The following is a 25,858-nucleotide window of genomic DNA, read 5'->3' on the forward strand; positions in this document are numbered from 1 at the left end:
ACCATTCCCACTCCCATTTCATTTGGGTGATGGCGGCGGCAGCACGGGTGATGGCGGCGGCAGCACGGGTGATGGCGGCGGCAGCACGGGTTAGCCATGCCGAGTACCTACCTACCGGTTTCAGGTGGATTTGTACTGGCATGACTTAGCCATGCTGCCACCATCACTGCCCGTGCTACCATGGCTACACTGCTATTTACATACACTCATGCTAGCTGGAGGAGACCTAGCACGAGTACGTGCATGAGTGCGGGAAATCACACCAATAGCTCATAGTTTAGATGTAGCCAAAGAGATATTTATGCATTGTCCCTTGGGTGAAATCAGCTTGATGCTAGAGGCCAATTTTGCAGTCTCACTTGGATGGATGCCTGGATTCAGATCTACCCCTGCTCTGTTCTGCCAGAACCCTGCCGCTTCAATGTTCCTAGTCATGCATCACAAACTGAAAACTACAAATTCTGGATTCTTCACTCAGGTTTTGCTTTGCTCAAAAGTCCATTAACATCAATTAAAAGTTGTGTCTCAGTAAGAACTGAATGAAACCTCAGTATGGACTTTGGCCCCTAGAAAAGAACATCTGACTTCCCAGAAGTATGACTCCCCCACCTTTATCTTCCCCCTCAAGGTCTGGACGATAGGAGACATGAGGATGTTCATGGATAACCTGAGCTTCTCCCAACCACTGATGGATTTGGGATTTCTTATTTTTAAATATATGGACATGACTGGGAAATAACAGGTGAATTCACAATTGAAACAAACAAGACTGAGTTAGGGTGAAAATTGGATTGGAGGAGAAACTGTCACCTGCCACTCCAAATGCTCTGTTAGATCGAGGTAGAACTGGTGTTCAAGGCAGTCATGGTGGAATGGATTATTCCTCCTTTAAGAGCCTTAGTGGGATGAGAGCAGGACCCAGAGACTGCTGGTTGCATGGCATTTTAGGGAACTGCTATCAGCTGCCAATGTAAAGTCAATGGGAGGACCATAGGAGTTTGTGACTGTAACCTAAGAAGGAGGGTGGTTAAGCATTTAGGGCATTAGCTTAGGACATACGAGACTCAGCTTCAAGTCCCTGCTCTGCCACAGTTGTCCTTGTCCTTTGGGCAAGTCACTTTCCCTCAGCTTTTAAGATGCTGGTAATAGCACTATCCTCCCAACATCTGGGAGAGAGGACAAATATGCCAGACTATGAGACGCTATGGTAATGGGGAACCATAAGTACCCAATATAAACATAACTAAACTATGCTGCATTTATCTGTGTGACAACTATGCCTTTGTTGTCCATCTAGTGCACCTTTATGTCTCTAATGACTCAGAGGTCTTAACAAGCCAGCAGCAAGTTTGTGTTCAGGGCAGATTGTCTCAAAACATATACACGGTGCTCTCTCCTGGGGACCATTCTTGTAGTAGCTTTTTCCTCTATCTAATAGTCAGACTATTGCGGCAGTTCTCAAACTTCACAGCACTGCAACCCTCTTCTGCCAACAAAAACTACTACATGAGCCTGGGCCCCGCCATCCCAGGCTGAAGCCCTTGGGCTTCAGTTTCAGCCCCAGGCCCAGGCCCTGTACCTGCTGAGTCTAACACTGGCCATGGCAACCCCATTAAAATGAAGTCTTGTCCCAGCCCACACAATTGGAGAACTGCTGGTTCTAACATGACTATATGGTTGCTCTTTGTGTATGCAAAATCATTAACTGAGCAGCTTGTCTGGGAAAACAGCACAAGAAAAAGGAAATCTCCTACTTCCTTATGATCCATGTTTTCTTGTAATTTATCATAGCCATGCTAGTTACTCGTTTTATTAAATGCAAACATAATTGTTGACAGTGCAGCTTGTTTTCTTATGTAAGCCATAATAGAGAAGGGATCAGATAGATAAGAGACTGCAGCAGAGCTGAGGTTAGTACACTGTACAGAAAGTTACATGCCCATAAAAACAAACCATCAAGCTGTCTTTTAATCAACTCCTGCCATCTTCCTGGAAACAGTTAAGCTGTTCACCTAACACTGGAAGAAAGTCTGTTTCTCTGCACTTCTTCTACATGCCCCTATAGTAACTGTCAGGGTGGATTATTTACCCTGGCTGCTGTGGAAGAACTTTGTGAGCCATGGGTGAGAGAGAGAGAGAGAGAAAGAACAGGTCCATGTGAGACGGAGTGAAATTCAGGTCTGAACTCATGGCTGACTTCAAACTGCAAAGCAGATAAAGGCAAAGAGGAGAGGAACTTTCACAGCTTCCCCTCTGCCACACCCCAGTCAGTAAACGGTGTCAAGGAACTACCGTTTACACAGCTGATTGAAAAAGTGGAAAAGCCACCATTTCACCTTCCCCAAACTTTCCCACATCCCTCTGGCCCAACCCAGACAGGGGAAGGAGGAGAGAAAAAGCAGCCCCCTTTGCATCACAAATGGCAGCCTCCCCCCCCAAATGTTAGATCCAAAGCGAATCCAACCCAGCAAAGCCTCACACATGCTGCAAACAAACATTTCCAAGTCTCCGCAGGAAGCTCCAGAGCTTTGCTGTCAATTTGTATTCCCCTTCGTTAGAAAGAGCATCCTTTCTTTCTTTCTGAAAACCACCAGGAATTATGAGCATGCTAGCAGACCTATAAATTCAGCCACTTGTCAGCCTGTGACACCCCCGCTCTGCTCTCTTCCCTGTTCATGCAGTTCAGATCACTGCATGTCCACATCAATAGCAAGGTACTGCTGCCACAACATAGGATGCTCTCCATTTCAAAGGCACATTCAAGGAGTTTTGCAACATGTAACTATGATGCATTTTGAAGTAGTCTGAATTAGATTGATTTTTTTTTTTTTAATATCCCTGTGGCTGGCAGGAGGTTGGCATGGCATGCTCCAGAGATGCTTTATGAGTGACCTCAGCAGGTGGGACAGAACACCTAGACCCGGTGTTATTTTGGTAAATCTTAAATTCAAAGCTGTGAGACTTGATATTAAGGTACACGATTATGAGCTTTATTGATCACGTCTAGCCTGTAAGGGTATTCACACACAGCAAAGACTAAACTTCTACACTCCTCTCTCAGCATGCACTAAGCTCAGGGTAAAGCCTGGAATTAATTCTCATGGGGACATTTTTTGTTTGTCCCTAAACCTTTCCAGTTCCTAAATCCTCATTTACACACAAAACTGCACTAGTTTAACTAGAGTTGGCTTAAAAGAATTAGTTAAACTGGTGCAAAACTGCTGCATGGGCACCCTTTAATCCATTTAAATCTGATTTAAGAGTGTCCACACAGGGGCTTGAACCCCTTAGCTAAACTTATTTTAAAAACACCCCTTTAATTAAATGGGTGCAATTGTGTGTTTAGAAGGGGCAACATTTTCAAAAGTCCCAGTGTCATTTAGGAGCTTAAATTCCATTGAATTTTAGTAAAAACGGGCAAAGTGCCTAAGTCACTTTAAAATGGGACTGGTTCCCAAATCACTTGGACACTAAACTTTTGAGAACCAAGGATTAAGCAGGATGATTTAATGAACCTGATTCCCTTCTCACACATGGGTATATCAGGAATAATTCAGATAAATCAATGGATTGACAGTGGTGTAAGAAAATGTGTATATGGGCTTCATTCCAACATCTTATTAGCACTTTAAGCAGGGGCGGCTCTAGCAATCAGGCTGCCCCAAGCAGCGCGGCGCGCTGCGCCGCCCTTCCCCGGTCCTGCGGCGGGTCCCCTCTTCCCGCGGCTCCGGTTGAGCTCCCGCAGGCATGACTGCGGCAGGTCAACCGGAGCCCGGGACGAGCGGACCTGCCGCAGGCATGAGTGCGGCGGGTGCCGTGGTCCCGCGGCTCCGGTTGACCTGCCGCAGGCATGCCTGCGGGAGCTCAACCGGAGCCGCGGGAAGAAGGGACCCGCCGCACTCATGCCTGCGGGAGGTCCAGCCGAGCCGCGGGACGAGCGCCCCCTCCGCAGTCATGCCTGCGGCAGGTCCACTCGTCCCGGGGCTCCGGTGGACCTCCCGCAGGCATGACTGCGGCAGGTCCGCCGGCCCAGCCTCCCGCCCTCCCCGGCAGCAGCGGACGCCCCCTACATTTTGCCGCCCTAGGCACCAGCTTGTTTTGCTGGTGCCTAGAGCCGCCCCTGACTTTAAGGACACTTGAGTTGCAACCATGGATATACTACTAGTAACTGTTCACTAGTATTAGGAAGGGGTAAACCTCAAGGAGAGAGACAAGTCTACAGGATGTCATTAAGAATCAAAATGTACGTTTTATATCAGGGCAAACTTCCTAATAGGGATGTGTAGGGGGCTGTTAGATAAAGTCTCAAGGGAAATGGTGGATGAACGTCATTGGAGACACTTAAAACTAAACTAGATAAAGCCCTAGAGAACAGACTGGGGAAGAATCCTACCCTGGGCCCCAGCTGGAGAGTGAGAGATTGAAACCAGACAGCCACTTGGGCTTTATTCTCTAATTTCTGCAATACTAGGATAGCTGTATCCTGCATGTAAATTGGCCAGATCCTGGACATATGCTGATTTACACCAATTGAGAATCTGGCCCATTTCCCCCCTCAACTCCTTCAGCATTGAATGCTCTAAGTGACTGGCGTCCTCAAAGTGTGGTGCCTAAATGTACTTTCAGAACTGTCCAGCTGTAAGACAATGGCTTTGAGAAAACAGCCTTGCCTCCTGGTGGAATTCAAACGTATCATCACAATGGACATTTTCAAAGCAAGCCCCCCCATGTCATCAAGAGATATAGAAAGGGGCCTGTCCTTGGTCTTTTCTTTGCTCTTGCTTTTAACATTTGCTTCCTTTATTGAGTGCTGCCGTCTGAAACTGGGTGTTCAAGCAACAGGTTCCGAACAGAATCCTCCCCCCCCCCGACCCCCAAGACGCAGCCAGGAATCAGATGGCACCATGGTGGGGGAGGGGAAGAGATCAGATTTCCACAGGCCAGCTGCTATATCCTTCACCCATGAAAGCAGTTTCAAAGCCCAAAGCAGGCTGACAAAGACCTTTCGCTCAGCTGGGGAATGCAACAGACATATGGGGCTGTTTTGTTTGTTTGATATTTTATAACTAGAAACAGATTGCCAAGGGCACAGTAGAGTCTCCATGACTTGGAGTCTTTAAATCAAGGCTATAGGAATTAAAAAAACCCTTCTAGTTCAGCCATAAACTGTTATGCTACCTGCAGAAGATACTGGGTACTGTTCTATGGCCTCTTACACATGTTAGACTAGATGACCACAGTAGTCCCTTCAGGCATTTAAAAAAAAAAAATCAGAGGCTCTGACTCTATATTCACATTGCTTTCTGCCCCTAAAGTGGCTTCATTTCAGCAGTCAGTGAAGTGATCTCTGTCTAGATAGCCATGTGGTTTACACACTTTCTTGTCTATCTGGCAGGATGAAGCATTATATAAATAAAAGATTACGATTATATCCAGGCTGGGATTTTCAAAGGCCCCCCTAGGGAGTTAAACACCCAAATCCCATTGAAATCAATTGCCTCTTAAAAATCTCCCCCTCCCACTATGGTCGAGTAGATAAAGTCTGCCCCTGTGCATGTAAAAACTACCTAGATTTAGACAAAAGCCTGGTCTACACTAGGCGATTAAACTGGTTTTAGGAGCGTAAAACCGATTTAACGCCACACCCGTCCACACTAGGAGGCACCTTATATCGATTTTAATGGCTCTTTAAATCGGTTTCTGTACTCCTCCCCGACGAGAGGAGTAGCGCTAATATCGGGATTAACATATCGGAATAGGGTTAGTGTGGCCGCAAATCGACGGTATTGGCCTCCGGGCAGTATCCCACAGTGCACCACTGACCGCTCTGGACAGCATTCTGAACTCGGATGCACTGGCCAGGTAGACAGGAAAAGCCCCGCGAACTTTTGAAATTCATTTCCTGCTTCCCCAGCGTGCAGAGCTCATCAGCACAGGTAACAATGCAGTCTCCTGAGAATCGAAAAAGAGCCCCAGCATGGACTGCATGGGAGGTACTGGATCTGATCTCTATATGGGGAGAGGATTCAGTGCTAACAGAACTGCGTTCCAAAAGACTAAATGAAATAGTATTTGAAAGAATTTCTAATGCTATGACGGATAAAGGCCACAGCAGGGACTCAGTGCAGTGCAGAGTGAAAGTTAAGGAGCTCAGACAAGCCTACCAGAAAACCAAAGAAGCAAACGGAAGGTCCGGGGCAGGTCGAAAAACATGCCGCTTCTATGCTGAGCTGCATGCAATTTTAGGGGGCTGCGCCACAAGTACCCCACCCCTGACCGTGGATTCCGAGGTGGGGGTTATAATCTCTGCCATGGCTGAGGATTATGCAGACGGGGAAGATGAAGATGAAGAGGAGGACAACCTAGCAGAGAGCACACAGCACTCCGTGAGCCCCAGCAGCCAGGAGCTTTTTATCACCCTGATGGAATTACCCTCCTCCCAGCCCTCACAAGCCACTATCCCAGACAATGACGCCATGGAAGGGAGCTCTGGTGAGTGTACCTTTGCAAATAGCAAACATTGTTTTTTAAGCAAGCGTTTTTTAATGATTGATTTGCCCTGAGGACTTGGGATGCATTCGCAGACAGTATAGTTACTTAGAAAAGTTTGTTAACATGTCCGGGGATTGAGAGGAAATCCTCCAGGGACATCTCGATGAAGCGCTCCTGTAGGTACTCCAGAAGCCTTTGCAGAAAGTTTCTGGGCAAGGCAGCCTTGTTCCGCCCACCATGGTAGGACACTTTACCACGCCATGCATGTAGCAAGTAATCAGGTATCATTGCATGGCAAAGCATAGCAGCGTATGGTCCCGGTGATTGCTGGCATTCAAGAAGCATCCGTTCTTTATCTCGCTGTGTTATCTCAGCAAAGTGATATCGTTCAGGATAACCTGGTTAAAAATCAGGAATTTAAGTAAGAGGGATGGCCATTTTCCTACTGGGTTCGTGGACTGCAGCAGCTTAAAAAAAATCCTTTCCTGCACGTAGCCAAGCGGGGGGAGGGGAGGAGTGAAATGCCGATGATCTTTTTTGTGTTTGGTCAGCGGGGCTTCCCCAAGCTACCAGCCACGCAGGGGGTGGGGGTGGGAAGGGTGTTGATTAGCAGGGAGCTAGCGTGGTATTAGCCATGCGTTGGGGGGAGGGGTAAATCACTACAGACGCCGAAAGACAGTGGCTTACCATGGCCGCATGCAAGCTGAATTCTGATGCCCGGATCTGTGTCTGTGAGATCTGTAACTCCAGAGCTGCAGGCACTCAGTATTAAGATGAAAAATGCGACCTTGTAGGGAAATCACATGTGCTATGTAAGGTGAATAGTGCTGTTCACTGTGAAAGAGTATAACCATTGTTCTGTAAAATGTATCTTTTAAAATATTTCTCTCCCTCATGCAGCTGCAAATTTTTCAACCATCCCTCCTCCATCCCAAAGGCTAGCACAGATAAGGCGGAGGAAAAAGACGCGAGATGAAATGTTCTCGGATATTATGGAAGTTACACGCAATGAAAGAGCTCATCTGAATGAGTGGAAGGACGTGGTATCAAATTACAGGAAAGATGCCAGTGAACGTGAGGACAGGAGGGACACCCGAGATGAGAGGTGGCGGCAGGAAGATCAGCGGTGGCGGGATGCAACTCTGGGGCTGCTGCGTGATCAAACTGACATGCTCCGGCGTCTGGTGGAGCTTCAGGAACGGCAGCAGGATCACAGAGTGCCGCTGCAGCCCCTGTATAACCACCCTCAACCCTCACCATGTTCCACATCCTCCTCACCCAGACGTGTAAGAACGCGTGGGGGGAGGCTCCGTGCACCCGTGCACTCCACCCCTGTGGACAGCCCAACCAGAAGGCTGTCATTACTGTGAAATTTTTTTAATGGCCTTCTCCATCCCTCCTATCCTCCTCCCAAACCACACCCTTACTTCTCTCCCTCTTTTTATAATGAATTAATAAAGAATTCATGATTTTTAAACAAGGAGTGACTTTATTTGCATAAGTAAGCTGTACTTGAAGGGGGAGGGTGAGTTGCTAACAGGGAATGAGTCAATCAAGGGGGGGGTGGGTGTTCATCAACAAACAGCAGTCACACTGTACCCTGGCCATTGATGAAGCTCGTTTTCAAAGCTTCTTGGATGTGCACCGCTTCCTGGTGTGCTCTTCTAATCTCCCTGGTGTCTGGCTGCGCGTAATCAGCGGCCAGGTGATTTGCCTCAGCCTCCCACCCCGCCATAAAGGTCTCCCCCTTACTCTCACAGAGATTGTTGAGAATACAGCAAGCAGTAATAACATAGGCGACATTGGTTTGGCTGAGGTCTGAGCGAGTCAGTAATGTCCGCCAGCGCGCCTTTAAACGGCCAAATGCACATTCCACCACCATTCTGCACTTGCTCAGCCTGTAATTGAACAGATCCTGACCACTGTCCAGGCTGCCTGTGTATGGCTTCATGAGCCATGGCATCAAGGGGTAGGCTGGGTCCCCCAGGATAACGACAGGCATTTCAACATCCCCAACTGTTATTTTCTGGTCTGGGAAGTAATTCCCTTGCTGCAGCCGTTTAAACAGAGTAGTGCTTCTGAATACGCGAGCATCATGAACCCTCCCTGGCCATCCCATGTGGATGTTTGTGAAACGTCCCTTGTGATCCACCAGTGCTTGCAGCACCATTGAAAAGTACCCCTTCCGGTTTACGTACTGGGTGCCCTGGCGCTCCGGTGCCAAGATAGGGATATGGGTTCCATCTATCGCCCCCCCACAGTTAGGGAATCCCAGTGCAGCAAAGCCATCCATTATGGCCTGCACGTTTCCCAGAGTCACAACCTTTTGTAGCAGCAGCTTAGTGATTGCTTTGGCTACTTGCATCACAGCAGCCCCCACAGTAGACTTTCCAACTCCAAATTGATTCCCGACTGACCGGTAGCTGTCTGGCGTTGCAAGCTTCCACAGGGCTATCGCCACTCGCTTCTCTACTGTGAGGGCTGCTCTCATCTTGGTATTATGGCGTTTCAGGGCAGGGGCAAGCAAGTCACAAAGTTCCATGAAAGTGCCCTTACGCATGCGAAAGTTTCGCAGCCACTGGGAATCGTCCCACACCTGCAACACAATGCGGTCCCACCAGTCAGTGCTTGTTTCCCGGGCCCAAAATCGGCATTCAATGGATAGAATCTGCCCCATTACCATCAGGATCTCCAAAGCGCAGGGGCCCGCAGTTTGAGAGAATTCTGTGTCTATGTCCTCATCACTGTCATCGCCGCGCTGCCGTATCCGCCTCCTCCTCGCCTCGGTTTGAAGGTCCTGGTTAAACATATACTGCACGAGAGTGCGCGAGGTGTTTAAAACATCCACAATTGCGGTATTGAGCTGAGCAGGGTCCATGCTTGCTGTGCTATGGCGTCTGCACAGTTCACCAAGCAAAAAAGGCGCGAAACGGTTGTCTGCTGCTTTCAGGGAGGGAGGGGTGAGGCTGTACCCAGAACCACCCGCGACAATGATTTTTGCCCCATCAGGCACTGGGATCTCAACCCGGAAATTCCAAGGGGCGGGGGAGGCTGCGGGAACTATGGGATAGCTACGGGATAGCTACCCACAGTGCAACGCTCCAGAAATCGACGCTAGCCTTGGACCGTGGGCGCAACCCACCGATTTAATGTGTTTAGTGTGGCCGCGCGCAATCGATTTTATACAATCTGTTTTGCTAAACCAGTTTATGTAAATTCGGAATAATCCCGTAGTGTAGACGTACCCTAAGTGATATACATTCTAATTCCCTGAAGGGAATACAGGCCAGGCTACTCCTAACCCTGTGTAAAGCAAAGGCAAATTTGACTCTCCATACTGGGGGATGTAAGATAGTCACACTTACACAGCATATGGTGGGGGGAAGGCACAATCCATTGCAACCATTGAGACTGGATGATGCTAAACTAGGGATCACAGACAACTTTCAGGCAGGTGGAGACACAACTTTCTGACTGTAAGGCATGAGTAGGGTGACTATTTCCCTGTGCTGAATACGGGACACCTGCTAAAATTACTCATATTCAAGTGAGTTCAACGGCAATCAATTGTACAAATGTTTAAAGTTAACATCAAGTTGACTGAGCCAGTTAAAAAGTATCCACATATGCAGTATTTCTTTATTTACCTTCTTATCTTTAAGGCTTTAGGGTTCACATGGGGAAGGTCACACACACACACACACACACACACACACACACACACACCCCTCTACTCCCCCTCCCCCCCCCACACACCCATACACCTCTCTCACACTTGGGGGGGAGGGGGAAGAGTTACCAACACCCAACCCTCCCTGCCCAGTGCTCTGCACCCTCTATGCCTGGCTGGGGCCCCAGGATGGACCTGCCTCTCCTGGTACCTGGCACCGTGTCTTCCTGAGGCAACAAACGGGGTGGGGGCAGTATGCAAGGTCACATGCCCCCCTCAGATTTCTGCCAAGGTTCACACCAGAATGTGGCATTGCAGAGTTCATCTCCCTCCTCCCCCCACTGCTCCTGTGAGGCTGGAAGCAGCTTGTCCCTTCCTGCCTGTAGTGTGTCAAAAGGCAGCTAACACCTCCACACTGCTGCTGACCACCCACATAACCCAGCTGCTTCCTGTCATCTGTCCCCTCACCTCCCACTACAGCACAGGCAAAAAGGAGTTAAGCCCTAAGGATGCATTGTGCACCAGGGCCCAGGGAACCTTACTGCAGGGGGTCAACGAACCCAGACAGAGAGGTGGCTCAGCAGAGGCGGGTGCCTAAAGGATGGAGCAACCCTGCACTCCCTGGTGGCAAGACCTGGGGGGTAGGGGCACAAGGAGATTACTAAGCACCTGCCCCAGGGGGCTGCTGTGGACCCTACAGGTTCAGGGCAAGAACAGGCTGGAAGTGGTTTTCCCTCCCCGCTGCCACTCCCTAGTGGAGGGGCGGAGAGGCTTCCCCATGCCAGTGTTGTGCAGGGCTTTGGCACATGCAGGGCTTGGCTCCTCCTGGCCAACAACCTGGGCTGGAGGCTCTTGGGCTTTCCAGCGGCACTGGCCCAGTCAGAAGCAGTGGGGGAAGGAAGGACCCTGCTAACCAGGTTGTTGGTGAGCTGAGCGTGCTGACCTGAGGCTGGTTCTCTGCACAGTACTTGGAGTGGGATGAGACATGCCCTTCTGAGGAGGACTGGGTAAGGGGGGAAAAATACAGAGGAGCAGCTGGGCTTGGAGGGGGGGGGTGAAGGGGAAAAGCAGGGAGAGGACAGTCAGGGGAAGCACATGAAGGGGCCCTGCCACCAGCCTTGCACCCTCACCCCCATTGTTGGCCACTGGATCCCCCACCACTAGGGCCCACCAGTACCCATGAGGTGGGAGGGCGGGAAACTGACCAGACAATATGGGACAATTTGCCTGTTTAAGAAAGAGTCAGGACACCTGCAGGAGGGCTTAAATACAGGGACATCTGGTCACCCTACGCATGAGCAGTTAAATATTGGAACCAACTTCATGGGGCTTGATTGCTCTTCCAAACATTCCCTTTACCTCTGGTCTTTCATGGTGTGTAGCTCTCATAGCCAGAGGGTCCCAGAGCAGTAGGAACAGCTGCATTTCCTGGGGTTTTAGAGCTGATTTACCACTGATCAGTGCCAAATTCCCTTTTGGTTCACTTGGATACTTATGCTGGGAAAGGTTTCTCATAACGTGCATCCCCCACTCCCAGGCAGACTGACACATGGCTTTTTTTCCAATCCTCTGAACTAGAGCACAGGGGTATCCTAACTCTCAGTACTCACATAATCACTCTGCATCAATAAGGCCCTTGTAAAGATTAATTCATTAAGCTTTGTAAACGTCCCAGGGAGGGAGGCGATTATGGTCATTGCCACTCTCGGAGGAAGCTGCCCTATTAACATCTCCTTTTTCCATTCCACTGAATTAATAGTTGACAAACAGTTAAACATCTGATTTCTGTCAGGCAACGGGTGCAATACGAAAATGTCCAATTGCCCACCAGATGTCAGATCCTCTGCAAAGGAAGAGAGCTGTCCAGGAATATATTTCCTGCATAAAAATCTTCTCCTGCTTTCCTTGCAGAGCTCTCTATGTAAATGAAAGGCTGGGAGAGGGCTGTCAGTACTTCACAATACCTTTAAAGAACAGCTGACCCCAAGCATTCCACAGAAGAGCAATCCTCTGTCTAATCCATCTCCATAGCACCAGTCTAGGCTCTGGATCTTATCTGCCTCTCTGTTCCTTCCATTTTGCAACCTCTGCCTCTTCCCTAAGAATAGTTGCATGAAACCAACATCTTTCCCTGTTGTCCTTTTCAGCTGTTTTGTGCTGTTGAAAGGCTCTAGAATCACAACCACGGACGCCGAAGTCCACTAGCCACAGAGTGAGTACATACGAACAACAAAGGCAGTGGCAGAGGCTGCTCTAGCGATTTCGCCACCCCAAGCACGGCAGCACGCCATGGGGGGCTCTCTGCCGGTCGCCAGTCCCGCGGCTCCGGTGGATGTCCCGCAGACGGATGCTCTACCGAAGCCGCGGGACCAGCGGACCCTCTGCAGGCACGTCTGCAGGAGGTCCACTGGAGCCACCTGCCGCCCTCCCGGCGACCGGCAGTGCGCCCCCCGCGGCGTGCCACCCCAAGCACGCACTTGGCATGCTGGGGCCTGGAGCCGCCCCTGGGCAGAGGAAACCCAATAGGCACCCACTGCCCTATCACCACCCCTGCCCTGTCACCACCCTATGAATCTATTTTCTGAGCAATAGTTACCCACCAAAAAAGGTGGAAACCTTCTTTGGATCAAATTTTCATTCCTTTTCTGAAAAGACTGGACCATATTCCCAGCTGACATAAATCAGCATGGCAATAAGCCAATTTACATCAGCTGAGCATCTAGCCATCATCATTGCATATAGCACAAAAGGTATCCATTACCAATGGGATGGTTTATCTGGGAACCAAAGAGTACATTAGAACAGGGAAGATTTTGGTGAAACTCTATAAACTATGTGTTCTCACAATCAGGTTCCAAGGAGATTGTAACCATTTCCTCTTTTTTCATGGGTATGCTGGGAAGCAGGGCACAAAACATAGGAGAGGTTGGCCAAACCTCTTACGAAATTGTATCACAGTATGGAAGAGGCCAAGAACCCCTCTTAAAGAAACACATTTCATGCATCAAGACCTAGAATACAAAGGATTTCAGCAGAATGTACATTTTGCAACTTGTCACAGCAGACATCTCATTTTGGCTTCCTGGGCCTTTGCTAAGCCTGGAGTCCAGCTCCGAGTTATTGAAACCTATCTCCCCTCTGCCCCTCAAAAGAAAGGGTTTAAAATAACATTTTGCAAAATGAACACACAAGAAAAGAAACATTCTGCCACTTCACCTGATCTCAGTGAAATCAGCTGCTTTTCAAACCTTTCACCCCTAAAGAAAATTTTCTGATGGAAACAATGACAGCTGTAACCAGTGCATCAATAAAGTGGGCCTGTGTTTCAGCAGATTTCAGTAAATATTTACTCTGCAAACTTTCTAAAAATTTAGACTTGTATGAAATCAAACTGGATCCCCTCCTGCTGCTGAATTACAGACCTAGTGCCCAATCCTGTACATGCTTGCTCAGCCAACGAGTCCCACCAAACTCTACGCATTCCTGGCATGAGGGAGGACTACTCTTCCTCATCTGAATATCCCAGAGCAGGCCACCAGGAAATCGTAACCAGGGCCGGCTCTGGCTTTTTTGCCACCCCATGCGCAAAAAAAAGTGCAAACCTATGGGGCGGCCAGAGAGGCAGAGCAAGAAAACCGTGCAGGGTGGCCGGAGTGCAGGTGCAGGGGGACTCCCAGCGCTGCAGACATGCCCCAGGCAGTGGGGGGGGGGGGAGAAGAGGGGGTGGGAAGAGAAGGGGGGCGGCCAGGGCTTCTGCCATGCTGCCTGCCGGGAGGGCTCTGTGCCGCTCCGGTCAGCGGGAAGGGAAGGACGCTGGCTGCCCTGCCGGGCTTGCTAAAGACCCGGCAACAGCTGGGGCAGATGGAGGGTGCAGCCCACTCCCAGCAGGGCGCTCCCCTCCTCCGCACCGCCGCCCCCTACAGGGCAGCCAGAGCAGCGAACCAAAAAGAAGAAAACCTGCGAGGCGGCCAAAGCAAAAAAAGGATTCGAGGGAATGCCGTTCCTTAGAATCTGCTGCCCCAAGCATGAGCTTGCTTGGCTAGTGCCTGGAGCCTGCCCTGATGGTAACTCATCTCTGCAAGTTGCTTTATGTACTCATTTGAGGTGGAAACAGCAGGACCTTTGTTGATGCCGATACTACTAGAGTGGCTGATTTGACATTTAAAGGGACACGGTCAAAATTTGTCCAATTCACATTTTATTGACACAAGTGTTATAGTCTGATAAGTCTTCTAGAGTTTAGAGACTAAATTCAGAGGTAAGGTGATGTAATAATTCTCACAATAACCCTGTGAAGGAGTTAAGTCCCTATTATACCAATAGAAGAAGATGACAGGACTTGACAAAGGCAGAGGAAGTCAGTGTAAGAGCCAGGAGTTTTGATTCACTGTCTACCTCTACTCTGTTAAAGCCTATAGAGGACTGTGGTTGAACTCAAGCTGCTAATCTGAATTAGAAGTGGAGTTGCTGTGTCTTCACAGCTATTTTAAGCAGAGTTAGCTAACCTGAATTAAGTACACACTTTTTTGGGGGGGGCGCAGCATAGACATATTCTTTGACTCTTCCAATGTGCAATATCTGTGCTCCTGGTACCAGACTACATTTAAATTAGTGTGTAGCACCTTACAGAGGTGGGAATTTTCTCACATCAAGTTTGGGTATGGCACAGGTACAGGATATTTTCCTTATTATCAGCAAAGCCCCTACTGTTTGCTAGTCGGCTTTAAGGGAGCCTACTTAGTGGATGAAGCAACAGACTGCTGAGATAACTGATGGTGCAGAGCCAGGCAGTGGGATCCACCCAGACAGTGGGGACTGTTAGCCGAGACAAAAATGCCAGCTGCCTGCCTGGCCCCTCTTCAAAGTGCAGCATCAGATCTGTCTCCATGGGAACTGTAATAAGTGCAGGACTTCTCTTTACCATCTCAAACCGAGAAGAAAAAAAATTAAGAAAATAATGAGCCTCTCCACAGTGATGTGACTCTGAGCAAACTGAGTCAGAGCAGCTGGAATGAGCAAATGCCTTTTTGTTGCCCCATGCTGTCTTTGCACTGCTTACTTGAAGCTTGGATGAATTCTTTGCAAGATAACAGGTCCGGCACTTGCTGCTGTGAATCATGTTGCTGCAGCATTAACCTTGAGCACTAGCGGGTCTGCACTCTAGTCTTGCTGGCTGTGACTGCAGCTTGTCACTGGTTTTTTTTGGCTGGACATCTCTTGCACCCTACCAAAGATCAACGTGGGCCACCAAGTCAGAGGTGTGAAAGGGAGAGGATGGGGAGTCAGAGTGGATGTGGGAACAGGAGGATGGGTGTACAAGCCTGACAGTCCAGGTGTGATTTTCAGAGCTGCTGAGCCCACGCAGCTCTGATTAACTTGAGCTGGAGCTGTGGGAGTGGAGCACCTCTGAAAGTCAGGCCATATGATGAGGGGTACAGCAGAGTGGGGTGGAGTGAGAAAATGTGTGGATATACCAGCAGAATGCTGAGCACAGAACATGTGTGTAAGCCCTGTGAAATACAGGACCTGATCCACAGCGTATGAAAAAATCATTAGAAAGACTCCCATTGTTGCCAATGAACGGGCTTTGAATCCAGCCCATGCTGCACAAAAAACAAACATTTTAAACTGGAAAGATTCATAAAAGTAATTAAAAATAAGCATTTCTGAGTCAGACTGCAGCAGGGATACAAGGGGGAAGTCATTCCTGAGCAGGGGGCCAGCACAAGGCCTATTGCCATTTTGCTCCCCCCAAAAGCCTTCAAAATAGGGCATGAGCGGGGCTGCAGTGGTGCATCTGCTTCATGGTGCCCCCTCTGCATTGGGGCACTTTCATCCCTAGAGAACAGCTGTCACCCTGCACCCAGCCTCCATCACTGCTACTTGCTGATTGCACCTCCTGCTATTTTCTGTAATTGTTTCCCTAATTACATAAAGCTGGCAAAGTTCAATTTGTCTTTTCCTCAAAGTAATTTGCTTTCCACTGTACACTGCTGGATTTGTCTCCCAGTGTAACCCATGTGTCTGCAGCCACTATTATTCGTTTGGATTCATTGCCCCACCCCAAATGATATTTGTTAAAACAATAAGTTTAATGAAATTACACAATGTGACCAGATTAAAGTCAGCTGCTTCAAAAATATGGGAGTCAGTTCCATTTTAGCCAAGCCACTGATTGTCCCTTCTCCACCTCCTGGGGAGGTAACCCACATCAGACTGCACCTCATGATGCAAACACTGAGGCAATGTGGAGAACTAAGGCATTTGCAGTGGAAGGTGTCATGAGACTAAAGGGCACCCCAGGGAACAGAGACTAACAAGGAGACAAAGGGGGGGAGGAAATAGAGATCATTGCAGTATTTATTTTTAGCATGAAAAATGTATCAGACAGGATATTGCCACAAGTCCCATTGACTGCCATTGAGCATACAGGTCTAAACCTAACCCTAACAGAGTGACACTAATTTATACCAGCTGCGACTTTGGTTCTAAGTGTGTAAGAGATTATATGGAATAGTAGCAGTCACAGTTGACAGGTCACAATCCAATTAACTGGACACCTTCCTATCTTTTAGAATCCACTTTTTGCAATAATCCAACTAAAAAATTACTACTACCATGTATGTTATTTTCCTACACAAGCCATAAAGGTGAGGGCATCAGCTAGATGAGAGCAGAGCAGAGGCAAAGAAAGGGTGTGAGTTAAAATATAATCGCTCTATCTTTTGATAGTTATTGTCTAATGGAGGGCGTATTTCCATTTCTTCTAATTCTTGTCCCACTGCCTTTCTAAGGCCTGGTCTACACGGGGAGGGGGGGGGGGAGAAGGGGTGTTGAACTAAGGTACGCAGGTTCAGCTACAGGAATAGCGTAGCTGAACTCGAACTACCTTAGTTCGAACTACTCACCTGTCCAGACGCCGCAGGATCGAAGTCCGCAGCTCCCCCGTCGACTCCGCCACCGCCGTTCGCAGTGGTGGAGTTCCGGAGTCGACGGGAGCACATCCGGAGTTCGAACTATCGCGTCTAGATTAGACGCGATAGTTCGAACTCCGAGAAGTCGAACTCTACGCGTCGACCCGGCAGGTAAGTGTAGACCTACCCTAAGCAAGGCTTTTTCCAGCAATAGTGACAATCCAAAATAAGGTTTCTAAATAGGCATCTGTCTGTTTAATTTCAATATATAGCACATTTCCCTAGAGCCCTGTTACTTGGAATCTGTGGGCCTCTGAGACCAGATTTGTTTTTAAGTTTGAGACATTACCTAAAGAGCTGAACAAAGGAATTTAAGTATTGTCACAGTGGCTCATACCATGATACCTTTAATCTACTACCCTATCTAACAATGGCCTGTATCAGATGCTTCAGAGGGAAGTGCAAGAAAATCTGAAGTGGAGAATTATGGAGTAGTCTGAGAAGCTTCTTCCTAACCCCAAGGAGGGCAATAGTTGAGTTATGCCCTGACACATGAGGGTTTATAGGCATGGTAGATTAAACTAGCTAGGATTACAATTGCTGGAGGTATTATTCATATAAATCATTACTAAACTCTTCGGGCCAGATGTTCCACTAGTTTAAATTAGCACAATTCCATTGAAGTCAATTGAAATTATGCAGATTTACACCAGCTGTGGATCTGGCTCCTTAAATCCTACTAAGGTCTTTGCTCAATAACACTTTGTGACACTGAGTTCCACAGGCTTATGATGAGTCATAGGAAGAAATTTAAAACAAAGTTTAAACTTATTGGTTTAACCAAGTGACCCCTCTTTACTGGGCTATGTACAGATATAAAGGACAGTCCCTGCCCCAAAGAGCTTAAAATCAAGGGGTGTTGCTTCTGTCACCTTTATTCATGTTGGTTAGTACCTGACTCTGCAAGCTGTCCTGTAGATTTCCACAGGACAACTCATGGAGTGCAGGACATGAATAAGGGTAGCACATGAGATCCCAAATAGGGACAAGTGGTGACAGGTGGCTGTAGACCATAATGTGTGTGCGTGGGGGGGCGGGGACACCACACACGACAACACCACCACACCAGGGCAATGGATGCAGGAATAGAATCAGTATAGTGCACTGTCTGGAGACTTCCTAGGGCAGGGGTAGGCAACCTACGGCATGCGAGCCAATTTTTGGTGGCATGCGAGCCAATTTTTGGTGGCATGCGAGCCAATTTTTGGTGGCATGCGAGGTGAGCAGAGCCGCTCAGCCCACCACCACTTTGGGGTTCCTGCTGCTGGCCCCTTGCCAGCCAGGGTCCTGCCACTGGTCTCACTCAGCACCTGCTGCTGGCCTGGGTGAAGGAACCCCAGGCTGGCAGTGGGCTAAGACACCGGCTGGCAGGAACCGGCAGCTGAAACCCCAGAGTGGGGGTTGGTGGAGATGCTCAGGCCACCAGCAAAACCCCAGAGCTGGGCAGGCTGACCTGCTCAGCCCGCCGCTCTGGGGGTTCCAACTGCTGGCCCCTTGCCAGCCGGGGTCCCCCACAGCCCCACTCACCTTGCTTCAGCACAGGCCTCCGGCCCTGCCAGACAGGGTCCAGGCCTCTGGCCCTGCTCAGCCCTACCAGCCGCCAGCTCCACTCACCTCAGCTGCCGATCTGGGGTTCCAGCAGGTTAACAACTGATCACACAGGGTTCTGAGTGCAGCTTTAAGTATTCGAGTACATGCCACCAGACATTGGAAAACTTAGCAAGGAAAAGCAAGGACAAGGATCACACTAAACTAATAAGATCTGCATTTTTATTTAATTTTAAATAAAGCTTCTGAAACATTTTGAAAACCTTGTTTACTTTACATATAACAGTAATTTGGTTATATATTATAGACTTATAGAGAGACCTTCTAAAAAACATTAAAATGTATAACCAGTAAGCGAAGCCTTAAATTAGAGTGTATACATGAAAACTCGTCACCACCACCGCTGAAAGGTTGCCGACCCCTGTCCTAGGGTATTTTGAATAAACGAGCAAGAGATAAAAGTGAGAAGATATCAGTGAACCACTAAGTCATTGTTTACAAAACCATGAGGATCAGAGACAGATCTGTCCCTAGTAATCAACTATTTAAAGGAAATTGGCAAGATAATCAACCATTAGTTAAAAACCAACTAACAGGTGTAGTGTATGCACATTTTTCTATGAGACAAAAGATATAGTGCTAACCGCTGAGGATAGCACGAGTTCCCCCTCCTGGAGGGAACGCTACAGAGAAATTTGATCAGTGGTCCTTTCAGCTTTTAAACCTGAGAAGAGATGCAGCAGCCAAACCTGTTTGTGGGCTTTAGGTGCTGTACAATGTGTACTCTTCAGTTCTTGGATACTTCACAGCCTTATGCAGAATGCAAGGCTACCTTCATTAGAGACTGAATCTCAGACTGCAGCCAGTTCCTTGGAGCGGATTTGGGAACAGTCATCATTCAGAAACAATAAAACCTAGTAACCTTTTATCAAAGCCACTGCACAGCCTTCCCTATCCCCAGCAATAGCAGTCAGCTGCCAGAGTGATTGAGTAATTAAATCTTTCCTTGTCCCCTCATTAAACGCAAGATAATATTCACAAAGCTTTGTCCACTCCCTTCCATAAAATAAGAGAAATTAAGTCATAATGACATCACATGCTCCACAGAGCCAACCCAAGCCAGCTGCCATTGCTTCATTTCGGTGCTCAGACCTGATAAACTAGGGCTTATCTTCTGCTGGCTGCACTGATGCAGCCAAAAACTGCAGCTGCATGTTTTAATTCCTCAGGACTTTATGAAGTTTCCATGGGGGAAGTTTGTTTTGGAGCCATGAAAGATGCCTCTGTGGTTAAAGAAAACTGCCAGTTCAAACTCAAATGCTCTCAAGCTGCTCTCCAGAAGGGGCTCCTCATGCGCCAGTTATTCAGTCTCTCAAACAAAGACAACATCCACGGAAGGAGACAGTCACTCTCTCTTCCCAACAGTCAGATCCACGAAGTGGCCATGCTCTTAGGACAGGATCCAAAGCCCACTGGAGTGAATAGAAAAACTCTCACGTGGAGTTAGTTCAGGTCCTTGGTGATGTGGAGTCTAACTAGGAGGAGTGTACTAAACCCTTCCTTCAGTCACAGGAGTTTGCAATGAGCATAGGTTTGCCCGATCACATCCACGTGCCATGGAAGGCCCTTCTCTGTGGATGTGACTGTCAAAGCAGAAAGCTGTTTTAATTACAATAACACCATTACTCCCCAAAAAACATTGATCCTTCCAGCAAACTACAGCAATTCTAATACAAGTCTATTTAAATGAAGGTTACCAACTCCAGCAGAGCCCAGCAAACCCCTCTTTCTCTGCACACACTCCTTGATACACCATCCCTATTCTTTGCCTCTGCTGCCAGTTGGTAGACAGTCATAAGTGCCTCTCACCTTCAGATGGATCATTACTAACAATTCCAGCTGACTGAAAAGAATATTAGCATCAAGTCAAGGGTACAAAGGGAGGTTGCTATAACAATTGCTATAACCTGGGAGGCACATGGACACTATGGTGATCAAAGGCAGTACAAAATGATGGCTAGAGAGATCTCCTTCCATCAAGTAGTACATGCCATATAAAGTTGTACTTTCCACCTTATACTGCTTTGCTATTTAAGTAAGTCTTTTGGCACCATATAAGCAATAGACTGGATTTGTAGGAGTTTGTGCCCAAAATTAGACTAATTTTACACATGTAGTTGTAGGCATTTGCACAGACAATCACTAGTTAGACAGTTTTCCCTATGCATGTACAATCACTACAACAGTAATTTTACACGCAAGTTATGTACATACATTCTTACATGTGCAATTCTATAAACCTTGCCCAGTGAGATCCAATGAAATTAGATCAATTCTTTCTTGGTGTAATGCCACTGACTTCATTGGGTTTACCTGGCAGATAAATTTGGCCCATGACACTTAGAGATTTAAGAATTACACTAATATACAAAGTCTAGACTTTGAAATTGCACACTGATAGCAATTATCTTCCAAACACGTGATGATCTGCTGTTGTGACCTCAAAATAATGAGCTTGCCCAGGTAACACATGCTGTGGTATCTAGCAGGTAATTAGAGAAGATCGTAACATGGTTGTTCAGAATACACCCTGTCAAACAGTCATACTGAAAAGTATTCCCCTGAGCCCCTCAGTCTAAAAGCACTTGTCCCCTCTGGGGTGTTTTGGGCAGAGAGGACAATATGTTGCAGTGGGTTAACTGTTAACCAGTCTTTGACAAAGTGCATTTAGGGAGGCAATACAGGTATTTTAAAGCCCGGAACAACGGAGAGCCCTTAAAGGCATTTACTCCGTTGCCTATGGCATGCTGATCAATGACAGCGCCCTCCCTCACGGCTCAGCTACACCGCCTGCTTCAGCTGCAAGGAAATGAACCTGCGTTTAGGGCTTCGCAGCCTCCGAAAGCAAAGCGATGCACCAACTCCGCAACGTTAGGCTCAAATAAGAATAGAAGCCGGAGCGCAAGAAAGAGGGAGACACCTTCTCTCCAACTCCAGTGTCACTGCTGATTAGCCCTTTTCCCGGGGCTTGCACCCGCCAGTCATCTCCCTAGTCTCTGTCCAACTAGAACGGGCCACTTCTCCGCACGGTCTGGTCACTATTGGTGCCAGAGCCGTCTCCTCCACAGCCCTTGCCTTCCCCTAGTTCTCCGCTTCATCGACCCTAGCCCTGCCCTCAAACGCCGGCTGAAAACATCGCCTGGCTTGTGCTTCGTTGCTCTCCCCCCTCGGTCGTTATTTCTCTGTATTGTAGCCTCCTGCCGTGAATCAATCGGGGGACGCGCGCGTGGTTCGGAACCGGAGCTACCAAGCGGAGTTGTCTTGCCGCAACTCTTGGAGGTGGAAATGCCCCAGGAGCGCACGGGCTCTGCGCCCTGCCCGGGCTGGCGGGAGCGGCTCTCTCCACCGAGGACGGGCTTGTTTGTTCCCCGGTGTGAAAGGGACGCGGAACTGACACGGCAGGTGGCGAAGTTCAAAGTCTCCCCCCGTGGGAAAGCTCCTGGCCGCCGCCCCCCCCCAGACCTGTCACCCCAAGGCTAATTCGGAGCACGTACCCCGGACAGACTCCGCCGCTGCCTCCGGAGCCACTCTGCCCCCACCCCTGCCCCGACGGCCCTTCGCGCACCCCGGGGGGCAGGTCTCGGCGGGCCGGGCGCTCCCTCAGGGTCCCCGGCGGGATCGCTGCGGGAAGGGGGTGCACCCCGGGCAGGGCAGCGGCGCCTTACCATTGCCGTGTGCGCAGCCTGGCCCCCCAGGGCATGGCCCAGCTCCCTACGAGGCCGGCCGCATCCTCCCGTCGGCTGGCTGCCTCTCCGGGGGCCGCTCCCCGAGCCCGCTCCCCGCGCCCGCTCCCCGCCGCCGCCGCCGCTCTCCCCGGGACAGGCGCCTCTCCCGGCCCGCCTCGAGCAGCTCCCCCGCCGCCTGAGACTAAGTCCCGGCTGCTCCGGTGCCGCCTTTCAAACCCAGGCACCCGCGGCGCGGCCAATCAGCGCCGGCCCGCGGCCTCCCCGCCGCGTCCGCCGGCGGAGCGAGGGAGGAGCCGGGAGGAGCGGGGCAGGCGGGCAGTGGCGGTGCGGTGCGGGGATCGCGCACTCAGCCGGGACCCTCCCGCTGCGTGTCCGGAGAGTGTCAGCTCTGCTCAGCCGTCAGCCTGCCGGGTCATTGTCCGGGGGGAGTCCCTGCCTGCCCGCAGCGTCCTGCGGGCAGCTTGGCACTTGCGTCCCGGCTCGCTTTCCTTTGGGAGATGTGCCTGGGTCGCCTTCCTTTGGGAGATGTGCCTGGCGTTTCTGTACTAGGGAGGAAGATAGACAGACGGACATGCGTAGCCTACGGGTAGGCAGCCTATGGCAGGTGTGCCGAAGGCGGCACTTGAGCTGGTTTTCAGCGGCACTCTCACTGCCCAGGTCTTGGCCACTTGTCTGAGGGGCTCTGCATTTTAATTTAATTTTAAATGAAGCTTTTTAAACATTTTAAAAACCTTATTTACTTTACATACAAGAATAGTTTAGTTATAGATTATAGACTTATAGAAAGAGACCTTCTAAAAACATTAAAATGTATTACTGGCACCCAAAACCTTGAATTAGAGTGAATAAATGAAGACTCGGCACACCACTTCTGAAAGGTTGCCGACCCCTGGCGTAGCCAAATCGCCCCGAGCCGGGGCAAGATCTTCAGCTGATGTCCCTGCCATACATCGACCTAGCTCCATGGCCTGCTGAGACACGGGCCTCCGGCTCCACGGGCTCCTGCATCTTCGGGGTGTTGGAAACTTGAATCTAAATCCTGCTCTGAATTTCAAAAATGCTCATTTAAATATGGGGTTGAGCCAAAACCCGGATGTGAGCACGCTAAACTAGGGTGTCTTCACAATCCCAGATCAGGATCCCAGGGAGGGCTGCACTCTGAGCGCATCTATAACAGGGAGTGCAGCTTTCAAACAGGAGAGCTGTAAGTGCTGTTCTTCTCTGACCTGGCTGTAAAAATATGACCCTGAGGCTCCTGTTTACTATCTCAGTGGTTTTCTGACCAAATCTGCTCTGTTTGCCAGGGAAATGATGTGTTCTCTAATGCCAGCCCTGCAGACCCAGCCTGGGTCTGTGTGTCAAGCTGCAGTCTTTCCACCTATATTAGCATCACCAGTATCTCCAGCTCTCCAGGACATATTAGGGCCACAGCTACCTCTGTGTAACTGTATGGTCTTCAGATTACACCCTAAGTGATACCTGTGCAATCACATTTCCACTAACAGGCGTATCCAGCTGTGACTGCCTGGAATTTAGTAACCCCTACTGTTGATCATGCACAAGATGGGTCAGAATCCAAAGCCCACTCTATCTTTGTGTTGGTCCTTAGGGCAGAATCAACTAGTTTTTACTATGAATGTCAGCAGATAGGACTCTGATACTCAACAGACCTGCTCTCATTGTGTAAGTCCCTGGTCCTGCCATGACATCAGCCCCACAAGGAGCTTAACTGAGTTCAGGTGGATGCCACTGCAGGATTAGGTTCAAAGAAGGTGCCATTTTAACACAGGCATTCTTCAGAGTAGGACCACACTGTAAAAGGGTGTTCCAGTCTTTCTTCTGAACACTCAGCATGGCACTTAGGTTGGGGCATAAAAAGGGCTATTTACACCAAAGTGCAAATGTATGGGAAAATGGACAGTCTATAAAGGTGCCTGTATTTATGAGAAAGGCTATCTACTACATTATAGCACATAATGGTGGTTGAACTTTTTCAAATTTTCAAAAATACAACAAACATTTTTCACAGAAAACCCCCATTTTTTTTTCAATATTTCAACCTTTCCCGTTTCCAACCCATTCATAGAGTGGTTGAGATTTAGATGGAAAACTTTCAACAATGGTCTGTGAAAATTTGTCAGCTTTTTCCACCAGCTCTAACAACTTAGTTGCACTAAATCTGACACACAAGGCCACCATACAATTATTTTTGTTCATTACATACATTTATTAGATGTTCATCACTTTGGTAATGAAATGCAAGATTAAGAATAATAATTGATAATATATTATGTGTTAAGAAAACTATTGGCAGGGTTGGATCCAGGAAGAAATGCCGTCTCTAACCACAAACCACAAACTTTGGCCCCACAGCACAGGCTGTATCCATTGGTCTATACTGGTCTGAGAGGAGCCCTCCCAAAGTTGAAGGTTAATTTTAATGAATTCTCAACATTTTGTATCTTCCCAGTACTGGGAGCTTTCAGTGCCGCTTGCGATCATAACTTTTGTTATTAAGATTAAACCCACTTCTCTTTGCCTCAGTCTCGTGGTTTTAGCTCCTACTGACAGATCATGATACTGCTGTACCTGCACACACACACAAACACACACACACACACACACACTCACTCTCTGTCTCTCTCTCTCTCTCTCTCTCTCACTGTGATCTCCTCCTCCAATGGAGTAGATACTTCCATGGCATACTGTCTGGCAGCCTTCCTGCTATCACAATTCTTCTGAGACAATATCAGCAACAACTACCACGGCACTATTGTGCGTAATTGTAAGTCTGACAAAATAAAATGATAAACCTCAGAGCGTATAGGTCCCAATCCGGCAACATATTTAAACACTGACTTAACTCTAGCATGAGTGGTGCTGTTGAAGTCAATGGATTTACTCACATGCTTGAAGTTAAGCATATGCTTTGCTGGATCAGAAACATATATACAGTAGAACCGCAGAGTTACAAACACCTTGGGAATGGAGGTTGCTCGTAACTCTGAAATGTTCGTAACTCAGAACAAAACCTTATGGTTGTTCTTTCAAAAGTTTACAACTGAACATTGACTTAATACAGCTTGAAACTTTACTATGCAGAAGAAAAATGCTGCTTTCCCTTTTCTTTTTTAGTAATTTACATTTAACACAATGTACTGTACTGTATTTGCTTCTTTCTTTCTTTCTTTCTTTCTTTCTTTCTTTCTTTCTTCTGCTGCTGCCTGATTGCATATTTCCAGTTCCAAATGAGGTGTGCGGTTGACTGGTCAGTTCGTGATTCTGGTGTTCGTAACTTTCTACTGTAGCATAAATCAAAATCACTTCTATCTGCCTATGTTCTTACACTGCAACCAACATTGTGGTACATGAGATCCTGTCCTCTTTCACCCTAATCCATCACACTAAATTGATGACTGAGGATTGAT

At 48.5% G+C, this 25,858-nt stretch overlaps 1 protein-coding gene across 1 annotated transcript in view; it reads right to left on the bottom strand.

The window, feature by feature from the left end:
- HTR4 (5-hydroxytryptamine receptor 4) overlaps window positions 1–22,500 on the bottom strand; it is a 226,342-nt gene extending 203,842 nt beyond the window's left edge. The window contains exon 1 of the mRNA XM_045026269.1: window positions 22,410–22,500. The gene's annotated coding sequence lies outside the window, so the exon portion shown is untranslated. The remainder of the gene's footprint in view (window positions 1–22,409) is intronic.
- Window positions 22,501–25,858: the final 3,358 nt, after the last annotated feature.

The sequence above is a fragment of the Mauremys mutica genome, chromosome 8 (genome assembly GCF_020497125.1).
Source record: "Mauremys mutica isolate MM-2020 ecotype Southern chromosome 8, ASM2049712v1, whole genome shotgun sequence".
Lineage (NCBI taxonomy): Eukaryota > Metazoa > Chordata > Testudines > Geoemydidae > Mauremys > Mauremys mutica.